Here is a 14,649-nt window from a genome sequence, read left to right as displayed (position 1 = left end):
CTAAGAAAACAGATTTCAAGACACAGGTTTGTGAAAGAGAGGGAGGATCTGACACTTCCAATACAGAGCTGAGAAGTCAAAGGCAATGAGATAACGGCAAAAGACCAGCTTCCAAATGGGAAGAGAGGAGCCACAGTGACTAAATATTTAGTTATTTGCATCCAATCCAGCACTTGTGTTAGTCATGTGTGAGAACACCAGAGCCATAGCGCAGGGTCCGTTTCCCACACTACCCTGTTTGGCCATGGCCAAAAGCAGATGCTTCAGCACGGGCGGGCACACAGAAAGGTTCCCCCAAGTCCTGTGGCAGCCCACAACGTTGGTGGCTTTGGGACCTCCTGAGGCACACGTGACTCCAAAGTATTTACACTACACAGGCTGTGTGTGCAGCGTACCAGCGTAAGCTGGGTGCCTTCTGAGTGAGAACCCAGGTAGGCAAGCAACTTCTTCAGGTCAATACTTGGGTTTGAAGTCCCTGAGGCAGAGGAGAGGACTGAAAAGAAAGCACCCTTGTTTTCCACCGATGACAGCCTCCCCTGCATTTTGCAAGGAGCCAGATCCTGCTGGAACGTAGGGAGTTTGCTCTGAAAATGCCTTCTGGGACACATAAGCACGCTTAGTTGCTGGATCTCGGCTGTTCAGGCTTCGGTATAAATAAAGCACCACACTGCCCAGACCTATAAGACTGGATTGGTCTGTGCCTATGCAGACACACAACTATAGGTATTTCAAGAATATCAACACAAATCACCTATAGCATGTAAAGTCTTCAAGGATTAGCTAAGGGGTGAGGGCAGAGTTTTCAGGATCACCATTCCTGACTTTGGTCCAGAAATCCAGTCCAAGTTCCATTTTGGTCACATCCACACCTTATTACATCTAGCCCCTTAGCGTTAGAACCACTTGTTCAAACATCTCTTTGGTGAACTAGGGAGCCAAGAAATTCACATAAAACCTCAATCAACTCTTTATGTTTTGTGTGTTTGTACTGCAAGCTGCCATGAAGTTTGCACAACAGCAAAGAAAAAATTTGGCTGTAATAAACAAGATGTTGTTTCTTAAATAGCCAGAATCCCTACAGGAAGATACAAAAACACCCAGTCTTTTAAATCATATATACCATCAGACCATCTCCTAGATGCATTCTATTAAGTGTGACCATATAAAAATAAATACTGCTTACAATATTTGTTATCTAAGAAATATATGCCTGTGGAGAAAATATTCTAGTATAATCCCATAAATGTGAGACACTGCTTTTCTTCACACTTCAGCAGACTAAAAGAACACAGGGTCTGCCATCCCTTCAGTAACTAACAAAAGGCATATCTATTTGTGCAGCCTGGGGAGTTTTGAAATAGCTTTGGTTTTTTGCAGAAGGAAAGGGAGATTTCCATTTTGCTGGCTGTTTAATTTTAATTTTTGCAATTTTTGGCAAGAGCACCTTGAGCTGTGGATAACTGTCTCTGGTTTGTCTAAAGCTAAATAAATGTGCGCTTTATGACCCTTCCACCACCAGGGTTGCATTTTAACACCAACATTACCCTTTGAGTAATGGCTGAAATCGGGGCTTGCTAGCAGAGCTTCAGAGAAGAAAAAAAGAATAATAGGATGAGTAAAAATAGTTTTACTTTCCTGTATACACCTGTTTTGGAGTGAGATGACCAGGCAACATGAAAGGAACTGCGTTTTGGGAATCTCAGAATTAATACCCAGGTTCTAGTTCTTTCACTAATAGAAGCCAACACAGACAAAACTTTTTCTGCTTGCAGAGCTCTGTCTCCTCAGAAATATGTATAACCAAACCCCAAAACTCCTTTTGACACTGAGAAAAGGAATGTTAAAGGCTACGTGGAAACAAAGAGCTGGTGACATATGCCACAGCATACCAAACCTACATCAAACAGTCCTGCCTGTAACAGAAAGCAACTCCCAGCCGTTCCCGTTTCCCTCCTGCAGCAGATGGAAGCACAGAAAAAAAGCCAGAGTCTTAGAAGAAGTGAAAAGGTGTTTGTCCAAGAGATGATGAGGCTTGCGCTGTGCACCAAAAGTCAGTCAGAACAGGAGACTACTGACCTCCAGAAGGATTTTACTCTCTGTGATCAGAGACCCTTCACGGCAGGTCTTGCCCACTGTCCTTAAGAAATTTTCAACAAGAACAATAGCGCAACAAATGACATTGTGAAAGAAGAGCGTTAGACAAGATGTTAGAGCGTTGTTTTGGTAGCAGCAAGCAAAGACTGCTTTTAAGTAGGATGATCAAGTCCCCTCTCTAGCCAGTGTTTCCTCCCACCCTAAAACTTTTCAAACGCTGCTTGATGCTTTCTCAGGTTTTCTTTTTGAAAATAGGTAGCTGAGTGAGATTCCTTAATCCACCAACCAAATGCACATGCCTTAGTCCAGAATTCTGTGTCCGTTCAACAGAAAACACCCATTATTAGAAGAAGAACATTGTATGTCAAACTATAATTGCAATTTTGAAAGAGAGGATGTATTTATGCAGCTCATAATTTGGGCAACAATACCAATCTCACCATTTTCCTCTTGAGAGGCACTACAGGAGCTTTCATGATTGCATGTGATCAAGATAACATCTTGACTGAAATAATGCACCTCTGGCACACTGGGGTACACCTATCAGAGAGCACTCAGTTGTAAACAAAGAAAAATCTTCACAATTGTACCTTCTGCTTTGTTAATGTTACAGAATTAGTATCCTCTTTGTAGACAAAAGACACCAGCATTTGTATATACGCTAGACCAAACTAGAATACCAGCTTTTGGTATTTCCCCATTGAATTATGCCAGGACCAACTTAACTCAGTTTTTAAGAGTTCACAAGATCACTGTTAATGACTGCAGGTGGCAATCAGACTAATGTTCATTTGGGGTAGGAAAAGCTTCACACCATTTTCTACGGCTTTGGCACAGCTATTTATGGGCTGTGTTCAGTGGCTACTGTAACAATTTTGGATTACTTGTGATGTTTATGGTCCTGAATAAAGATAAAGATAGACTGAGAGCAGCTAAAACTACATTTCCAGTTTGTCTCTGTCCATTCATTAAAATTCCAGCACATTATCCTTTGTAATGTATGTTCCAGCATTCTGGAAGGATACTATATACGGACTGGTACTTTGCTGTGATGGTCTCAAGACACAGGCAGGACAAGACTCCTTGGCAGACCAACTAGTATAGTTGGAAAAATTAGAAAAGATTTCTGGGGGGTGGGGGGTTGTGGGGTTTGGGGGTTTTTTGTTTGGTTTTTTTTTGTTTGTTTTTTTTTAAATTTTCGCTACTTCTGCAGAGTTCAAAGTTTGCTGTTAAAGGGGTTGTGCACCCCAAAAACTTGCCTCACAGTTCTAATTACTCCAATCAGAAGACATTACTTCTACTAATAAATCTTGTCCAAACTGAAGTACCAGAAAAAGATGACCAGTTTCTGTGTTATTTTCTCCCTATCCCGCCTATCCTCTTATGCCCTGAGAGAATGAACAAATTAGCATGTTTAGCCTAAAAGAAAAGACTACAACAACCTTCATGCATGCATAAGGTCAACAGGATACGTAAAAAAAAAAAATGTTTGTTCTCCATGGCTGCAGCACAGAGGACAAAGGCTTAAAATGCAACAAGGATAATTCTGACTAGAAATTAGGACCAATTTTCTAATTGCAAGGATGATTAAGCATTGAAATAGGCTGCCTGTGAAGACTGTGATACCACCATCCACGGAGACCCATAAGAACAGTAAGCATTTGTCATAAATAAAATAGATACAGTTGGGCCCGATTTTGGGCACTGGGCTAATGACTTGGAGATTCCTTGTGAAATTCATAGCAGGCCTGTGAAAATAGATGCAACTTACAAATTGGAGCAGCAGTATTTTGCACACAGGATGAAGTAAGACACAAGGCCTGCTGCAAATTACTGTTTTCTAGATTACCATGTCTTAAGCTTTTCAGGTACATGGAAAATTATTAACTCTAAAAATTTCTCCCGGATGATCATGAATCTTACCATTAAAACATTTAACTCAGGACACTATAAAGTTGATGTAAGTCATACATGTTCTTTTGCGCACGTGTTGGTAGGTCATTGAAACAATTTGCAGCAGACACCTCAGGTATCTGTAAGGAAGATAACATTGCTCACCTTCACAATCAGACTTGGGAAATCTTCAGAAAAATACCAGTACTAAAGCAGTGATAAGTATTTTATAAGCCAACAAAATAAGTAAGGCTACTTAAAGTAAAACTGTCAGAAGTTTGATAAGTTGATTTAATATGCTGTATTTTAAAGAGTACAGTTTTAGTCATAATCATTTTTATGAAAGGAAAAAGCTTTGGTTCACTCAATTTGTTTCTGTCAAATACACTGTAACTCTTAGCGGTGATGGAATAAATGCTATTTAGTGAAACTGCTAAAATAGTCCCATGTATTGCATTAACCCCTAGCAGTGCTAACAGAACATGTCAGATTCTTTTCCAGCAGAGCACGTCTCCTGTGCAACTCACACAATAAATCAGTATAGATTTTTTTATATTGCTTGCCTACACCAAAATCCAAAGCGCTGTGCGAGCGCTAGTCTGAGCGGTTATTTTGTTAACTGAACAGCAACACTGATGAAAGGGAAACAGCACATTAACTTTTTCTGGACATAACAGCACTGAAATGCTTCCTTCCCTGTATTTCTGGGGTTTAATTTACAATACTGAACCTACTGAAATGAGTCAGGGTTCTCCCACCATCTTCAGTGGGGGAAAGACCTGACCTTTAGTGGTTGGTTTAGATGGAGCTGATTATCTCAACTAAGATCTAGCAAGGACCCAGGTCCAGAAAGTTTGGAGATTCCTCAGCTCCCACTGAAACAAGTTACAGTGGCAGAAACTGCCACACTTTGCAGAAGTGAATCCCACAGCAGGAGATGTAGAAATGCCTCCCGTCTGAAAACTGCTCCAAGTCAAGCCACCATAAAGAGTGAAGAGGATGTCTCCATCCAGACTTTAGGCACAATAGCTACTGAATTCTGTGTGAGAATGTTTTTAAAAGCATTATTCCTATCTCCAGTAGGATCTTCCATCTCTGATGCACTATCCCAAGAGGGCATCATTATCATGAACCACAGCAAAGCTCCAAATCCTTTTTTCATGACATTCCTAAACTGTTTGCTCCACCCTGATTCATTTTAGGAAACTGATAAGACAGCTGTGAAAATACACCATGTAAAGCACTCTCATATTACAAACCAGCTGGCAGAATTTGCACTTTTTTTTCTCCCAAGGGAATAAAGATTGTTGTTTATTCCACTTTTGAAAAGGCATATGAACCAAAAAGTAACCTTCCCTTAATTAACCCAACTGGTATTGTTAAGTAGGTGTGTACTGATATAACATTTTGGCTTGCAATAATCAGCAAAGCAGCCGCCTCCAAACCATGTGTGGGCTATACTCAAAAGATTTTCTTATTATGAAAGGGGGTGTGGGTCTTTCCTTTCATGAAAATGTTCATCATTTTCACTGTTCCTCTTCAGTGTCTACTGTAACTATTACTGCATTTCTCATTTGACAGCTTCCTGTCACCAGGTGATAGCTATAAAGATCTGCAAAGCTTGTGTGTTCACCCCAGTGCAGTACTTACGGCAATTTTTTTTAGAATCCTATATGTTAAAGGTAAGAACATGACCAAGATGCACCTTGCTTGGCCTATTATGCTGTGTTCTGTTTGTACACCCTTCCTACGGTCCTTCCCAACTGCTCTCTTATTTTACTGCAACTTTTTTCTTACACTTTTCCTGAACTGCTGTTGTGTGCCGTCAAGCTGTTGTTGTTTTACACCCTAGAGACGCCTGCAGTTCAGTGACAGATCCCTCTGCTAGAGACGTTAGCACTCTGTGATGTGGCACAGGAATCCAAATCTTCAGGACAAATGACACTGTAGAATACTGGAGCTGAATTTACAAAGTGAAAAATGATGCTTTGATGCTGCAATTCCTTTTTAACGGTTTCCTTACTTCAGCTGATCCCAGCTGTCTGCTAGCAGTTACTATCGTAAACCCTTGCGTCTTTCTCATCTCTTGTTTTTGCACTGATATTTAACAGCAGCCCACACATGAGAGACTCATTTCTTCCTCTTGGTCCAGATGTGATGCCTGCAGCCTGAGAAACAAAGTTTGATAATGGACTGACAACTTAACTAGACAACCCTGGAGAGCTACAGATTGCTTCTGCTACCACCGGACTCGCTGTGTGCAGGCTCCTGGCAAAGGGTCCCAGGATATCCCCAAGTTATCTGCATTAAAATGCACCCCGGGATGGGCAGGATGGGAAGGGCTCTCTGCCACAACTTTCAGTCCCTTTCACTACTATTTTAGCCAGAAGCAGAGTGAGTGAAATGTTCACCTAAAGTAAATGTATCCCTTAGGACGCAAAAAAAAATATGGAATACAGTTTCTAAATCACCATGTCGTCTCACAGGGATCCTGAGAAAAGGGAATTCGGAGGCTGGGTACTGAACTGGAAGAGATGTACTAGAGGTGGTCTGCTGCTTTGTCCCTAGGAAGGATTTCCATGTGTCAATCCCTCTGGGAGTATTATTGCTTTCCTCAGCATCCCATCCTAGTTGCTTCTGAAATCCACAAAGGATTGTAAGTGACCAGAATCAATGACAGCGTGGCTCTGTGGCTTGTGCCTCTGAAGCATTTCTGGGGGTTTCTTCTCTGAAAGAGGGTGATTTGATAGAACAAACCACTCTGTATGCAACCAATTATTGCCTGAGTGCTCCAGAATGAGTTGAAGCCTGGGTAATTCAGAACACTACTTGAGCCCTACAACTCATGCCTATAGCTTTGTCATACCGTTTTTTCCATTATGAATATCTGTTGTGTAACATCAGATGCTTTGCAGTTAATTTTTTTTTTTTTAAGGTAAGTCATATTTGAACAGAATCAAAAATAAGCAAGAGCTAAAATATCTGCAGTGCTGGGGCTGTGCCAAACACCCACAGATTCCGTACCCTGTACTCAAGTCTTGTCAAGTAGCTCAGCACATCTTTATTCTAATCATTTACTTTCATTTTATGCCTAACAGAGAATTGTCCTGATTACTCAAGCAAAGCACAGCAAGAAAAGTACAGAAAACATTTGGTCAGCTTTGGGCACTGGGTGCTGCTATCAGTACTCTAACCTCCACAGCACTCTTACACTGAAATATTTAGGTATATATGCAAATATACATATAGCTCCTGACTATTCTTCCACAAAGTCTTTTAAAAGTAATCAAGTAACTCCAGAGAGGCAGCAAGAACCATTGGAGGTTATAGCATGACTTCTACAGCTGAGAAAGGCCGGTGGTTAGTAACTCTTTCTGGCAACTCAGTCTGGTGTTTTCAACCTACAACCATTTACCGTCACCATCGTGACCACAGACGTCTAGGTGTTGCAGCAGATAAACTAAGCGAGTGGTTTTCTTTTACATAGAGAAGCTCTGCATATCTACTCCCCCCTCCCTGGGAGCTAATCAGAGAAAGAGGGCACCCAGACCTGCTCCTCCCAGCGCTACAGGCTGCACCTGGGAAAAGGGAGCTGCAGCAGCCTCAACTATCGAGCTAGTGGATTTGGCAAGCCCATAACAGGCACCAGACAAGTCCATGCAGCAGTCTACTTCCATGGTGTTTCTCAAGGGACCAGCATCACCACTGGAACATTCCCGAAGTCTTTATAAAGAGTACAAAAATCACTGTTCTAATCAGAATGGGTATAGAGTGTGAGGAGACTCTGTCTAATGAAATAAGGTCTTCAGGAAACTTAAGCATCAATAATGCTTGTGTGCTGTGAGGAACTGAAGTGACTACTTTATTCGTGTTATAAAAACATGAGTGATTCACCGGTAATCTGCATGCCATTTTCAAGCATGTAAAAACCCAACAAAAAACCACATAGCTCCAACACAGTGCTGTGATCAAGGATGATCACTGTACCTATGACAAGCGTTGCTACACTGGATGTTCTGAAGGCATTTGAAAGCAAGTACTCTGGCACAGCCAGGATGGTAGTATGAAGGGAAAAAAGGAAAGAAGAAAAAAAAAAAAGATGGCAAAAGAAAAAAAAAGGTGGCGAAAAAACCCTAAAACACCATAAACAATGACAACACGATTCAATAGCTCTCACCACAGCCATAGCCTTAGCCGTGGGGACACCTGCTATTATATCAGTTGGACCTGATGCAGCTGAAGCTGGTTTTTTCCCTAGGAACTTCCTAATAATCTCTCTGCTGCAATAAAACACTCTAAACTCATGACAATATGGTAATGTAATACCCTTTATACAAGGCCTTTAATGCACTGTGGCGTAAGTGACTTTGCCCAAAGATATCATCATAAGCGAAAGGAAAGAGACTGGCTGCTGTGTCTAGAAAGCGTGAATTAATGCCAGCCAGGTTTCCTCCTCTCCTGTGAAAGGGCATACTGCAAACTGCTTCCCTCGAGGAGGCTCTGCAAGTGGAGTTGCTGTTTGTATCCACTTCAATTTGGAATTAAGAATGTTTCTATACTCAGTGACCATAGCAAAAGGTCATATTTTTTCCACTTCTTCTTTTGGTGCAAATACCACGCTCAACAACAACAGCCCCTCACAAGAAACATCGGTCAACTTCGTGCCTGAATTCATTTGTTTCTTTTATAAATTTGTACTGTTGAATAATTCTTCCTATTTAAGAAAGAGTTTAAGAGCAAATTTAGGGAGACAGCTTAAATCTTCTAAGAAGAAAGACTTAAGAAAGAAAGAATTAGCTAGTGGAGGCAATACAGCCCAAAGGATAAGGAACCACACGGATGCAGAGGAGAAGCCAACATTTTCAGAAGTACTCAGTATTTACCTTTTCAGCTAATGTCAATACAGTATGTAGTTGGGTTTTTTTCCCCAGAGGTAAGAACGAGTCTTGAGAATGTAGACAGAAGACCAGGAGGGTACAGAGATCTGTAAGATAGGGCTAACACACATACGTTCTACAGGTTTATAAAGACAGACTGCATGCACAAAGTATTATCAAGAGTTTGCTTTGATTTTAAAGCCAGTGTGACACTAGGACACTTCTCCCAGAGGTGCAAAAATGCTCGTCCAACAGGATTCTGGTCTCTCAAATTTAGGAGGTATCTTTCAAATTGGACTTGAATACTGAGAGTCACAGTGAGGGACGTGAGGCAACAACAGTGTATAGCACAGAGGCAACAAAGTTGGGCAGAGCATGAGACATGGTAAAAGTGAGTTTTAAGCACGCAGAGATGAAAAAAATCCAAGGGAACAATTCTTCCACCAAGCAACCTCCTTGTATGCAAAATGAAAAGATAATATCTTTTCTTTGCCACTTGCAGAATAAAGACACTTCCCTTGACTAGGCGATGTGCGAGGAGAAAATAAATGTCATTTCTTCATCTGGAGCTCAAACAGACAAGAAACACGCCTGACTAGTTTGTTGCAGTCAGAATCACAAGAAAGACAGTAAAAAACCCAGCCTAGGGAAAGATTCACTTTCCCCACACTCCAAATTATGCTCACTTTTATAAGAGATGGAGATCATTCACGCTCTTTTGCTGAATGAAAAACAGCAGCCAGGCCACTGGTATGAAGGAGAGGCGATCTGTCTGATTTTTTACTACAAGCACTCATGATTAGGATGCACGGGGAATGTTGACTGTACCAAAACAAAGAACACTACGATAATATAGTCACCTCAAAGGTGGAGTCTGGAACAAGGGGAAAGGCAAGACCAAGGCAAAGTCAAACAGGAAATTTATAAACTACCCATGTCTGGGAAATGCTGAGGACTCCTGTTACTCCAGAGCAGCAGGTGTACTGGACTGGTGGCTGACAAAGGTCACCCTGAATTGGTCACAATGAGTCCTTACATCTAGAGATCTGAGAGTATAAGCCCACTGTAACACTAATGCTCTTCTATGGACAGTGCTTGAAGTTTGTCTCCATCCTACCTCTTGGGCTGTCTACCCTCAGACAGTAATTTCTAGCAGAGGTGGCTCACATTCTAATATTGAGTTAATGATTGACTCTTCAAGTGTTCCTGAGGTCATGTTGTTAATAGACCTGCAAAAAGAGTGTGACCTTGGAGGCAAAAGTAACCTTGTAGTCCAGCTTTTGGAACAATAGCTTCAGGACTTGTGTCCTGAAAAAGTCTGGGTGCAGAAGATGAAAAGTTAAATCAGAGGTGAGAACAATTAACTTGAGAGGGAAAAAAAAAACCAAACAAAAAAAAACCCAAACAATTCCTGAAATCAAAGCATTCAAGAGCTTAAAGTTAAGGTAGTCCCAAAAAGAAGCAGCCTGAAATAGTGCTTAAGAACTCAGATTTGAGCAGGAACTAGAATGTTCCTATAGAGAATAAGCTGTGATTTCCATGTGTCCTGGTGGAGCATTATCTCTGCTTTGCTCCTTACGTATGGGTAATAGAGACTCCTTGTAGCTTGGTGAGATGATTTGATCAAGGCTGGATTTATTAGAACAGGAAAAGCAAGCACATGAAAAAACACCTCAGAGTCTGAGTGACTCTGATGGGAAACAGTCATTTGACGAGGCAGCAGACGATATTTTTTTTGTTGAGGACAGTGAGACCCTGGCAGGAGTTACAGGGAGCCCAAGCTGGATTCATGGGGGAGAGGAGGTTCACTAAGAAGCAGTGCTGGGGAGTGCTGGAGTTTGAAATAGTTTTTCTATGATTACTTTTTCGAGCATAAGGCAGATAATTCTTACACCCTGGGAAAAGGGACTATCTAAACTAATGGCTGGGTACCAGAATTTCTGGAAAGCCACAGAGCAGGGTACAGTATGTGCTGGACCCAAATTAACACAGAAAAGAACTGACCCAGGAAGTTTAAAGATTTAGATACATTTTTTTGTACGGCAAAAAGATACCCTTAGAAGTTTCAATGTCACCTTCCAAAAGCATTCTTAATACAGGCCTTCAGTATTCAAATTATCATCTCTTACCTTATACATCCCTGGAAATTGCTTTTGGGGCCTTATACAATATCCGATGCAGTCAATGGGAGCGGTTTTTGAACGACTTCCAGGAGAGCCATTAAAGTTCCTTCTTGGCTGCCTTCAAAACTTGCTGAAAGTTTCAGCTATGAAACCTGTGTGTATGAACAGAAAAATATCTGAGCAAGTTAAAGAGGAAAACATTCTTCAAACACACTTTGCACAATCTACCAGTAAGGACATAGCACAACAGCAGCAAATGACTGAGGACACAGACATTGTTAATTCCAGTAATCCATCTGATGTTCAATTATAGAAATAGTATTTATGACACTCAAGAAGCTTTAAGAGAAGGCAAAAAAAAAAAGAGAAAAAAAAAAGCCCAGCACCAGGAAAACCATTCACAAACTGCAATATTTGAGAATGATCTCATATAAAAAAAGATTAAATGCAGCAAAACATGTAACTGGAAATGAGAGAAAGAGTGAAATGTCTTAAGATTTAGCATCTGAGGAATATATAACAGGTTTTGCCAAGAATTATTCACATACATCTGCACAATCCCCATCGATCTATTTTTACTTTTTTTGTGGGCCAATATAGAGAGCTGCGTATTGTCAATCCCAAAAATAAGCACTTAAGCTTTAAAAACCATTTGTATCACAGAGTGCAGAAAATAATGATTATGTTCAAATTAACCTTTCTCACAGCTTATGTAGCTTCGCCCATGTTAGGACTGAGGGCACAGCATAACCTTTTACTCACCCTCAGACAGGAACAAGAAAAAACACACAACAACAAGGGTTGGATGATCCTGATCTGACACCACCTTAGCCCCATCTTTTTTGCTTTTGAATCCTATGAACTCTTTTCTCCAGGGGTTTTGCATCCCAGGTAAGCCGTTCTACGCTGTAGTACGCAGGCTTTTCAGGAGGTCACACTACCTATGTCCATGGTCCCTGTTGGCCTCAAAAGCTCAAGGTGAAATCCTGGCTCCATTCAAATAAATAGCAAAACTCCCTTGCCTTCGAAAGACATTTCCCACTGTAAATTCCACAGTCATTTGCAGAAGTGTCCATCTGCTTAATTGTTCACCCCTGTTGTTGGTTTCTGTCAGCATTACCTTCCCTGCATACCTAATAGCAGATTTGCTCCAGTTACTTAGTTAATTAGCTTTCAGAGCATCTACTGTATACCAGGTAGGGATAATTGAATGGCCATCCTATAAATAGGCTTAATAGTGGCTAAATAAAATAAACGCTAATTTCTTTCCCTACAGGCAAGCTTCAAAAATTAGGGACATTTCTCCAAAGTAAGTTCTCAGACACGCATTTCCAACTGGCCATAAAAACCCAGAGGTAGTTTTCCCAGAGAAGGGAGAGAGATTATGCGGGCTGAGATTAGGCACTAGGTCTCCCCAACATAGGCCTTGCCTTTGCCACACAATAAAGGCAACACCATGCAACCCGCTCCTCATCTCGTGCCCCCCAGCCATGCAAACCATGCTTTAACTGTCCTACATTGATTCTGGCTCTTTTATATTCCCTTTCAATATAGGAGAAATCCATAATCTGACAAATGCTGATACTACAGTCCCAAACCTCCTTATTTACGATACTGGAGTATTAGCGGTATTGACAAAACCATTCTCCAGTGGATGCCATTAAACTAGTCATTTATTCAGCCAACACTATTTCAACGCAGCTTGTTTATTCAGTTGCTGTTGAAATTTTCTAGTTTGTTTAATTCATGGCAGTGACACCTATAGGTGAGAGTGGGGCAAATTAACCCCCTTTTGAAGCTACAACCAGCCATCAAAACCAGCCAGAGCTCCCACAGCCATTTGCATTTGTTTATAATACCAGGGATAATTTTAGCAGGATTCCCTTTTGTTTCTTTTCTCTATTTAGAAAACAAATGCTGAGCCTTCTGGGGAATATTCAATTGCTCACTTGCCATTACTGTAAGCCATACATTAACCTCATCAGCAACAACAGGACTAAAAATCCTGGTTTCTGGAACAGGAAGCTGAGCAGATGAGTGTTGCTGAGCTGTCCGGACAGTTGTTGAGGGTAGGAGCTGCCAATCTAAAGAGATTTTTGCCTTTCAGCTAACTATTCATATGCAGTAAAGGTCCTCCCCTTTTTCCTTGCTTCCAACTGGCCTTCCAGATGCTATTTTTGCTAAGTGTTCATGACAAATCTATTCGGTACTGTAAAAAAGCCAAAGGTTCTTTACACCAGTAATTTAGCTACGTCTGCCACGGCTCCATTGAAAATACCACAGCTCCACTGCTGGGGCTTTTGACGGCACAGTGTAAACAAACAACTGCAGGCAAACAAGCTAAAAGTATAATGAAAAGATAAGAGCTGGAAGACATAAGTCCAGCTCATTGTTCCCTCTGCTTTATGCAGTTATTTATTCTTGTGCAGTCAACTTACAGTATTTCTAAGGAAGTAATGTTTATGTGTTTTATGCATACTTTGCCTTGGTGTTAATAACAACCCAATAGGTGATGCAAAATAAAATGAGGCCCATGGCAAAGACAGCTCAGGCATAAGTGATGAATGAAATCAAATGGGAGCCTCAATTCCCTCATCTCCTATTGCTTAAATCCTTGGCTTTGCAATTCTCACACCATTTTCATTGGTTTAATGTCATTTTCTGTAGTCTTTGGTTTGTTGTTTAGAAGAAACAGGAAAAGCAAATTCTTATTCTCTCCTCCATGCTTCATCATCAGTAGGAGAATTTGAAGAGGTCAGAAAATTTTGACAAAAATATTTTTATTAGAAAAATAAGATTTAACTTAATTTCAGCTGTACTTGGAAAAAGATTGCTTCCAAGCATGTTTGCAGGCTTTTGTAGAGTGAGCTTTCCCTCCTGACATATGCACATACTTCACTACTATTTTCCAAATTTTTCCAGTTGGAAGACAGTACGAATATGTGGGAAACATTGTCAAGCTTTGGAACGCTTTCCAAACGAAAATAACTTTCAGTTTTGAAAGTAACACTTGCAGTACTTACCAGGTGTTAAATGTTGGATGCGTTAATTTTTAAAGTGACAGTATGACCCTGAGGCTGTTTTTAGGCTGTTTCAGTACAAAATGTCAGGTTCCTGCTCCAAAGAAGCTAGAGCTCTTCCAGACCAACAGCCATGTTTCTAGAATGGAAAAGAGAAGACTGCTTACACGAGGGGACGGCAACACCTTCCAGTCTCAACTGAGCAGTGGGGTTGAAGAACACCAGCCTTACCCAGAGATACAGGTTGTATCACTACGTTATCTTAAAGACCTACGGTAAAAGACATAATACTATAAGAGTGGCTAATGCATTTTTTTTCCTTAATCAAGCATTAAATGCATAACCTATGTGATAACATGAGGAATTATGCAGTAATAATATGACCCTGCAATAAAAATGGAAATTCAGTGGGCAGTTTGCAAACTGTAAGTTTTCCTAAAAAACAACCTGTAAATATCTGCAGAGGAAGCAGCATCCTTGGAAAACAATGAGTCATAATTTTTTTTCTTTTCTTGACATACCAAGCACAAAAAAGAGCTAACACGGATGGTAGCTGCTAGCATGTTTGTCTTGCACCGATTTCTTCATGTCTGAGAAGAAAAGGAATCCCTCAACAAAACAGTAGATAAATATTTGTCCTGG

General features: G+C 40.8%; 1 protein-coding gene across 7 annotated transcripts in view; it reads right to left on the bottom strand.

The window, feature by feature from the left end:
- TANC2 (tetratricopeptide repeat, ankyrin repeat and coiled-coil containing 2) overlaps positions 1–14,152 on the bottom strand; it is a 271,466-nt gene extending 257,314 nt beyond the window's left edge. For all 7 annotated transcript variants that reach the window (XM_049800633.1, XM_049800635.1, XM_049800637.1 and 4 more), the window contains exons 1-2: positions 14,011–14,152; positions 10,994–11,139 (exon numbers count right to left, since the gene is read on the bottom strand). The gene's annotated coding sequence lies outside the window, so the exon portion shown is untranslated. The remainder of the gene's footprint in view (positions 1–10,993; positions 11,140–14,010) is intronic.
- Between the last annotated feature and the right edge of the window lie 497 nt (positions 14,153–14,649).

This window comes from Accipiter gentilis, chromosome 5 (assembly GCF_929443795.1).
Source record: "Accipiter gentilis chromosome 5, bAccGen1.1, whole genome shotgun sequence".
In the NCBI taxonomy this organism is placed as follows: Eukaryota; Metazoa; Chordata; class Aves; order Accipitriformes; family Accipitridae; genus Astur; species Astur gentilis.
Note: the sequence above shows the minus strand (reverse complement) of the source record. Positions and strands in the feature narration are given on the sequence as shown.